Genomic DNA, 6,193 nt, shown 5'->3' with positions numbered 1-6,193 from the left:
TTTTCTTCCTTTTGGCACCTTCTTTTGATCATTGAGCCGATGTGACACAAGAATTTCTCCACTGTGAGATCAATAAAGTCTTATTTATCTTACCTCCTCATCATGACTTCACTCTCTGTCCCACATCTGTTATTTATTATTTGGTATTTCTAAATAAAAATGAAACATAAAAAATGATCATCCACTTTTTAACTTATCCCATTGCAACTCTCCATTCAAATGCTTTACTTCTCTAGTTTTGAACTTTTGCTTACATATTTATTTAACATGCCTAACAACAACTCTTCTACTCTATGACTTTTATATCTGTGGTCAGTGAGCTGTTAGTTTCATTCAGCAGCCAAATCTTTACTTAGAAGCTGTTGCTCTGATGATTTCTTCTCCCTTCGTTTTAAATCTAAGCCTTTGTGCAGAAAAGGTCAATCTTTGATATAAAACAACACATCTGTGACTTTCTCTCAAAGGTAACTAAAGGATCTGCCTCCCATTCTACTTTTAGAGACTCTAGGAACCACCAGCAGACCTGCAGTCTGAGAGCGAAGTGCTCTGTTAGGAACATACGGGGTAATCAGAGCTCTGATATATGATGGAGCTTTATTATTAAGGCCTTTATACATTAGAAGAAGAATTTTAAATTTTATTCTTGATTTAACAGGAAGCCAATGAAGGGAAGCTAAAACAGGAGAAATATGATCCCTCTTGTTGATTTTCATCAGAACTCTTGCTGCAGCATTTTGGATCAGCTGAAGACTTTGAACTGCATTGTGTGGACTTCCTGATAGTAAAGAATTACAATAGTCCAGCCTTGAAGTAACAAATGCATGGACTAGTTTTTCAGCATCACCCCTGTACAAAATATTTCTAATTTTGGCAATATTCCACTGGTGAAAAGAGGAAAACCTGGAAACCTGTTTAATATGGGATTTAAATGACATGTAGTGGTAAAAAAATAACACCAAGATTTTCTACTTTATTACCAGAGGCCAATTTAATGCCATCCAGATTAAATGATTAAGAAGTTTGTTTTTAAGGACTGTGGTCTAAATATGATATATTCTATCTTGTCAGAATTTAAAAGGAGAAAAATGAATGTCATCCAGGTTTGATGTGACAAACCTGGATGGCAATTCCTTCGACATGCCTGTTGAAGGAATTGATTATCCATACATCCTGATGAATCCAAATATGTTTTCCAAATATTTATCCAAAAAATATACTTTCAATGTGATACAATTCTTAGAAATAACCAAAAATGTATTTTACCACAGTATGGTACCACTAACACTGGGCTAGTTAGAAAAAGGAGTTGGTTTTTCTTATTTGTCATTTTGTCACTGATGCAACTTTTTCTCAGCAAATTAACAGGATATATAAGGAAATAATGACAGTGGGTTTGTTGTTATGAACCCTTCTAGCTAAAACCAGCAAAAAAAGAAAATGGGAAGAATGTATATTTGTGGAAAGAAAAATTCTTCTGGTTTTACTGTAAGATATCATGTAAACCAACAAAAATAATGTTTTTTTAGCACAATTTTTTCTCAGATTAACAAGATTAAAGGTTAATAATATTTTAAACATTTGCTTGATTGACCTCCCTAGCCAAAACCAGCAAACAAAAAGAGACATATAATGAAAAGAGTTTATACATAAGTATATGATAAAATAATGTCCTCTTGAAGAATGAAAACCAGCTAACGAGGAAATTATAATAGTTATATAATTATGCTTGATGCTTCAACATGATCTAAACTACATGATCTAATCTCCATCAGTCATATCAGAGTAATAACAGACAGGTGTGTTGTCTGCTGCAGGTCAGCCACGTCCTCCAGCAGGGATCCTCTGGTCAGAGACTTTATAGAGAAACCAGAAGCAAACCAACACAGCAGGGTCATGAAAACTGGAGCTTCATACTGTCTCTCACATCTGTTATTATATCAGTCTCTCTGTCCTTTTTTAATCTGACAAGCTTTTTAGTACTGGTTTCATAAAAAAATCAATACCACATCCATCTAGTTCATCCTATATAAAAATATCTAGAGAAAATAATGGAATAAAGGGCTAAAGCTTGTGGGATATAGATCTCCTCGTGTGACCATACACAACCTGCAGGTTTTATTTTTCTCATGAACATTACGAACCTTTTAACCTTAAAGATGATGATATGCAGCATGGTCTGTGGTTGGTGAGGTGATGGTTTCTGTTTATATCGCAGCTGGTTTAACTGTGGGAATGTGAGCAGCTCTGGGTTCTGGTCTGCAGGTCGGTTTCTTTTTTAAGATTTAAACTTCAACATCTCTGACGTTTTTGAAATATATTCAGCAGCCATTTTAAAGTGTGAAACCACAAAACTTTATAGGTATTTATAATGTTGTTGTCATGCATGTTGTACAATAAAGCATTGAAGAACAATATAATTGGACAATATCGTAATAAGACAGTTTTACATGTATTGCTCAAGCCTTCAATTTTATTTAAACAGCATTAGTTAAAAAAAAAATATTTATGTTTTGAAGAAGTACATCAATACATACAAGGTCTGTATTTTAGGCTTTTCTCCACTAGAGGAACTCACTGCTCAGTGGTGGTATTTCCAGACTGATTCTCTGGAAAACAATCTGTAAGTAGTCAGATTAATCTGAATTAAAGCCCTTTTGATACTGCTTGCTTACAATGAAAATAATTCACCTGATTTATAAAACATTTAATGTCACATATTTACTGATGCTTCAGTAGAGGCTGTCTGAATCAATGGTAGTCTGAGCAGAAGCTTTATTCACAGAGCTGTATGTCAAAGTTTCGGAGACCTAAAAAGAAACATTAAACAAAAAAAGACACTTTAAGAGCAAAATAAACCTTCTCACGTATAAAGCCCCTAGTGATCAAGCTCCATCATATATCAGAGCTCTGATTACCCCGTATGTTCCTAACAGAGCACTTCGCTCTCAGACTGCAGGTCTGCTGGTGGTTCCTAGAGTCTCTAAAAGTAGAATGGGAGGCAGATCCTTTAGCTATCAGGCTCCTCTCCTGTGGAACCAACTCCCAGTTTGGGTCAGACACCCTGTCTACTTTTAATAGGCTCAAACCTTTCCTTTATCTTAAAGTTTATAGTTACAGTGGCTTAACTTATCCAGAGCTGTCTCTTTAATTATGCCGCTCTGGGCTTAGGCTGCTGGAAGACATCTAAGCTACTTTCTCCCACACTGCTGTGTTCTCTTAAGAAGCTCCAGTTATGTGTTATTTGCTGTTATTTCAGTTTAACTTTCTGTTCTCTCTATCTTTTTTCTCCTCATTGTTGCCACATCTGGCCTGGTGTTCTATTTAGCTGGAATACCATCCTGGAGGGAGTACTCAGCTGGATTACTTCATGTACTCCTACAGATGATACAGATGATACAGTCCTACAGAAAAATACAGCTTGGCTCCTAGAAGTCACTTCTCACCCAGTGGGTGTGAGGGTCTGCTCATCTGCTCCAATCTCCCCTAGATGCCTGCTTCGTCACGGTCATTGTTTGCATATTTACTGTGCAGAATTGGAAATGTTAAGACTGTGAGTTGTTGTTTTTTGTTAAGACTCACAACTAAACTGCAGCCTGGTTTAGCAAGGTACAATAGCTGGGAGTCAGTCAGAATCAGAGTGAGAGTCTGGGCAGATCAGGGTTGAAGGCTGCAATGGGCTGTGGGTGCAATTATTTTTAATCCCTGCTCTGATTCTCAATAAAATGCTGGAACTTGATCATTTCACTGTTTCCTTTTATTCAATAAGTAACTGGGGAATAAGTTATTATTTCCCACAACACAGTCCTACGTTTTATTCGGCTAATTAATTTACATTGGCTTGCAACAAGGTCAAGTGACTTCAAAGTTTACCCCAGTGAAAAAACAAACAACAATATCAACTTAACTGTGACTTTCCAGTTGAAACAACTATATAATTATTCAGTGATTCACTCACTTGACTTTATTCTTCCTCTGTTGATTTATTTCCTGAAAAGACGCAGATTTAGGTTCAGTTTTATGCTGTGAAAGCTTCATTCATGTCTGTTTTCTAATGATCATCATTTACAAGAATATTTATCTGTGTTGGTGTGTGTATGTTAACAGTCTTAATGTAATAATTCCTTGTTTTTTATATAATCTTATAAATTAAAAAAAATTACACCAGCAAGATAAATTTCTAATAAACAAAAAATGTTTTTACCTTTTGTTTTCTTCCATCTGCTGATCACCAGAACAGTTATTATCATCACTGCCAAACAAAAGGGACGAATGATGAACGACCAACACCAACCTGTAAGGAAAAATAATTATTAGATCCACACAATCATTGATCAACAAAAAGGCCAAACCAAACCTGCAATGAATAATTTAATATTAAGGCTCTGAGCTTCAAGAAATAACAGCCTCACCATGAAATTCTGATAAGTTGTTGATATTTGTAGATGGATTTATTTCCATAGAGGTCCATTTGTTTGATGGTTCTGCTGTTGTAGTTGATATAGTTGTTGCTGGTTGTGTTGTTGTTGTGGCTGTTGTAGTTGTTGCCTTTGTTGTTGACCTTCTTGTTGATTTAGTTGTAGGTGGTTGTGTGGTGGTGATTGTTTTTATTGTGGCCTGTTTTGTTGTTGTTGATGTTGAATCTTTAAGGGAATTCAACAGAATAAAAAATAATGTTAACACTTAACCATTAGATAAGGAACCACAGTTCATGAAAATGTTCTCACCTGTTCTCCCACCAGAGGACTGAAGCCTGAAGTCAAACAGCTGCTCTTTGTTAGTGTAACTATGTGTCACTTTACACTTTAGGAATGGAGGAAGGTTTGACTCTGAGTTACGGACAGATGCTGGAAACGTCACAGTAGCAGAGCAGGACTGTCCTGATTTCTCCTGGTCTGAAAACTTTTCCTCTGTTCCCTCCTTCAGCCACTCCACTGTGTGACTACAGTAGCCATATTCCATCACAGAGCAGATTAAGAGGATTTTATCTTTCTGGTTTTGTTTAACCACTGATGAAGATGGAGATATGAGACAAAAGCAGGAAAAGGAAGATTAGTTATATTGTTTTTATGTTTCTGATCATGTCTCAGCTTGTTATTGGGTGGTTGGTTCTTATCAGTGTGATGATATAAATACTCACTGTTAACAACAGACAGATAAATGTAAGAGTCTGGTCCTTGTTGTTGTCCATTTATAAACTGTCTGAAGGTGTAAATACCAGCATCCTCCACTGAGACCTTCTTTATAACCAGAGAACAGTCTGCTGTAACACTCAGTCTGTCTGATTTAGCTGCTGCATCCTTGTGAATCTGTCCTTCTTCAAGAAGTGTCACTGTTTGGATGTTACAACTGAATATCCAGATGATGCTTTCACAGTTATTCCTGGTATATTTTACATTTCCACAAGACAAAGTGACTTCATCACCAACTCTGACTGTCAAGAACAGACCTTGTCCAGTTGCTACTGCTGAGAGAAAGTGGACAGAAAAAAGAATAAATAAATACAACAATGACCCTTCTGTTCCGTTAGTGTAGTGCTTTTAAATACTGGGGTGTGGTCCCTGGGGGGCACAAAGGTATTGTGGAGGGCCCACAACATTTTCTTTTGGTCATATTAAACAAGCCTTCTAAATCATTCCAAACGTGATGAAAAGCACCTCCTGCTGTTTGTTCTGTACCTGCAGTGAGTAGTATGAGGAATACTTTTAACTCCTGAAAAGTACAAAACTTCATGTAATAGAAGTTTATTAATAATAAGGCTTGGGGGAGTGTTGGCCTAGTGGTTAGAGCAGCGCGCTTGCACTCAGAGAAGGATGCAAGTACCCGGTTCAACCCCCAGCGCCTGCACTCTTGGGTCCCTGAGCAAGACCCTTTGTAATGTTCTGTTCTGGTTCTTGTTGATATTTTGGTTAAGTTAGCTTTCCTGCTTTAAGGGTTAGTTCTCTTTCTAGTTTTTTATTGTGTTGGAGTCATGTTTAGCTTGTTTACTGTTTTAGTTATCTGGTCTTCTCTGTTAGTTTTTATTAAAGCTTGTGTTTCTCTCAGTCACTTCCCCTTCTTTGATCACTGTCACCTGTCCTAGTTAATTAGAGCCACTTGGTTTCACCTGTCCTGCTGCCTTTTTAAACCCTCCTCAGTTTTCTGTTTGTTGCCGGAACTTTACACATGTCTCATTGCTCATGCCTCCTGTTTCCCT

General features: G+C 36.9%; 2 long non-coding RNA genes across 2 annotated transcripts; both read right to left on the bottom strand.

The window, feature by feature from the left end:
* Nucleotides 1–2,545: 2,545 nt before the first annotated feature.
* On the bottom strand, nucleotides 2,546–4,503 carry LOC118566216. Its single transcript, XR_004932885.1, has 4 exons — nucleotides 4,410–4,503; nucleotides 4,202–4,291; nucleotides 3,956–3,987; nucleotides 2,546–2,807 (listed from the first exon to the last, which is right to left on the bottom strand). It is a non-coding gene; the product is annotated as an uncharacterized LOC118566216 (long non-coding RNA).
* A 76-nt stretch (nucleotides 4,504–4,579) lies between these two features.
* Nucleotides 4,580–5,314, bottom strand: LOC118566217. The gene is made up of 3 exons (XR_004932886.1): nucleotides 5,138–5,314; nucleotides 4,725–5,006; nucleotides 4,580–4,640 (listed from the first exon to the last, which is right to left on the bottom strand). It is a non-coding gene; the product is annotated as an uncharacterized LOC118566217 (long non-coding RNA).
* Nucleotides 5,315–6,193: the final 879 nt, after the last annotated feature.

Source organism: Fundulus heteroclitus, chromosome 15, assembly GCF_011125445.2.
Source record: "Fundulus heteroclitus isolate FHET01 chromosome 15, MU-UCD_Fhet_4.1, whole genome shotgun sequence".
Classification (NCBI taxonomy): domain Eukaryota; kingdom Metazoa; phylum Chordata; class Actinopteri; order Cyprinodontiformes; family Fundulidae; genus Fundulus; species Fundulus heteroclitus.
This window is presented reverse-complemented; position numbering and strand designations above follow the sequence as displayed.